At 47.4% G+C, this 2,500-nt stretch overlaps 1 protein-coding gene across 1 annotated transcript in view; it reads left to right on the top strand.

Moving 5' to 3' along the window:
* adpgk2 (ADP-dependent glucokinase 2) overlaps positions 1-2,500 on the top strand; it is a 30,407-nt gene that overhangs the window by 14,229 nt on the left and 13,678 nt on the right. The window lies entirely within an intron of this gene.

The following is a 2,500-nucleotide window of genomic DNA, read 5'->3' as shown; positions in this document are numbered from 1 at the left end:
TGGTAGACAAGACTTACTGGCCACTTTGACCCATTAATGAGTGTATGTTCGGCTAGTAAGTTTTTTTTTTTTTAAAGTTAAGAGTGATGCTGGTGATGTAAGCAGAGAGGACAGCTGTGGCTTAGTGGTGGGCAGTCATGGGCAGGTGAGGCATAAATGCAATTTAATTGTGTGCACTTGTGTGCTGTGGAGTGCTGTGTCCCAATGGCAATGGGAGTTGGAGTTTAGGTGGGTTTCACTAAAGATACCAGAGAGGACAGTTTTGCCTGAAATCACTGAGAGAGTGTACAGTTTTGCCTGAAAGCAACACAGTGTAGCTCCACTAAAGCGGCGTACACACACAAAGCTAGCTTCTCGCTTGCTCGCCTACTCGCCACTCTTTCATGGAACGTTCGCTGAAAGTTCCCGCGGCTTTAACTGCCAATGAACAGGCGAGAAGTACCGAACTCTGCATTCCAATTGGTTACTCGCTTACTCGCCTCGCTCGAAGATAAAATATTTTCAACTCGGGATCCGCCCACATCGCATCGCTTGTACAGTACTCGCCTACTCGCCTGCTCGTCTCGCTGGAACACATTGACATTCTATTGAGTTAATTCGCTGAGCGAGTAACTAGCAGCGACGTGTGTGTGTGTACGGCCCTTAAGCTTTCTTGCAGCACTTAGAGAGTCTACAGTTTTGCCTGAAAGCACTGAGAGAGTGTAAGCTCTACTAAGCTACTGTATAGTGCACAGGCCTGGACATGTCAAGGGGGACCTGTGGTGAGGTGTGTGTGTGTGTGTGTGTGTGTGTGTGTGTGTGTGTGTGTGTGTGTGTGTGTGTGTGTGTGTGTGTGTGTGTGTGTGTGTGTGTGTGTGTGTGTGTGTGTGTGTGTGTGTGTGTGTGTGTGCGTGTGCGTGTGCGTGTGCGTGCGTGGGTTAGGTGGGAACTAGATCATCCTCTGGGAGAAGATACTTGTGCACTTGTCACACACACACACACACACACACACACACACACACACACTGCTACGTCACACGGCTCCTCAGCCTGTCAGCAGTATAAATCAGACCATACAGTGTGGAGATGACTTGCCCATCCCAGCTGCAGGTCTCTACACTGCTGTGTGTGTGTGTGTGTGTGTGTGTGTGTGTGTGTGTGTGTGTGTGTGCAGTGTTTCCCATACATTAAGGAAACTATGGCGCACCGCCATAGTTTAAATTTGGCCGCCATAGTTTCGAAAATGTAAAAAAAAATATATATATATATATATTATTTTTTTTTTTTTTAAACGATTTCCGTTTTCTATTAAATTATTTGAAAAACGATTTCCATCGCATTTTCCTCATGGAGTAAATACATCCTATAGAGAAAACCATGAGTGCTTGAAAGACAGAGGGATCAAAAGCCTAGTCAAGTTGTTGTAGTTAACTCGGGTTTGGGAGTAAAAAAAAACCCTTGAGAGGCTTTGTTTTACAGTTGTATGATAATGAGTTAGGCAACAGGCCTTCATTGACACAGCAGAGGAGACATCGGGCTGCATATAGAAATTAATGTGTAACGAATGTGTATAGACATAAATGTGTAATATGTTGTTCAGCCCTTTTACCCTTTTATGGGAGGAATTTTGAAAAACTGGCCCTGTGACCAGCACCCCTCATGTAGAATGTGTACGCCTATGTGTGTTGGGGAAAAGGTATAGCCTACTCTCTTAGACCATTTTTGTCTGTGCGTTAACACTGCTCCTAAAGTCTTATCTGTGCTCCTATTTCTTTTTTTTTACGCCGCGTGAGCGCCCCCCCCCCCGCCAAACAAAAAACCCCCCGCTGCCCCCATAGTTTCCAAAAATTCTGTGGGAAACACTGGTGTGGTAGTGTTGTGTCTATGTGTAGGTGGTGTATGCTGACCTCAGCTCTTCATGCTCTCGTGTGTGTGTGTGTGTGTGTGTGTGTGTGTGTGTGTGTGTGTGTGTGTGTGTGTGTGTGTGTGTGTGTGTGTGTGTGTGTGTGTGTGTGTGTGTGTGTGTGTGTGTGTGTGTGTCTGTGTGTCTCTCTGAGTGCTGCGCTGCTGAGCAACACTCGCATGCAGTAGATTATGAAACCAAGCATGATGACTAATACACTCCTCTCATCTCTCTCTCCACTTCTCCTCTCTCTTCACTTCTCTCCTCTCTATCCCCCTCTCCTCCTCTCTCTCCTCTTCTCCTCTCTATCCCCCTCTCCTCCTCTCCTCTCTACATCCCCCTCTCCTCTTCTCCTCTATCCCCCTCTCCTCTCCTCTCCTCTCCATCTCTCTCTCCATTTCCACTCCCCTGTCCATCTCTCTCTTCATCTCTCTCTCCACTTCTCCTCTCCCTTATCCCCCTCTCTTCCTCTCGCTCTGTCCCTCCGCCCTTCTCTCCCCCTCTCCATCTCTCTCTCCATTCCTCTCCTCTATCCCTCTCTCTCTCTCTCCACTTCTCCCCTCTACATCTCTCTCCTCCTCTCCTCTCTACCCCCCCCTCTCTCTCCATTTCCTCTCC

The sequence above is a fragment of the Engraulis encrasicolus genome, unplaced genomic scaffold, assembly GCF_034702125.1.
Source record: "Engraulis encrasicolus isolate BLACKSEA-1 unplaced genomic scaffold, IST_EnEncr_1.0 scaffold_33_np1212, whole genome shotgun sequence".
NCBI classification, from domain to species: domain Eukaryota; kingdom Metazoa; phylum Chordata; class Actinopteri; order Clupeiformes; family Engraulidae; genus Engraulis; species Engraulis encrasicolus.
Note: the sequence above shows the minus strand (reverse complement) of the source record. Positions and strands in the feature narration are given on the sequence as shown.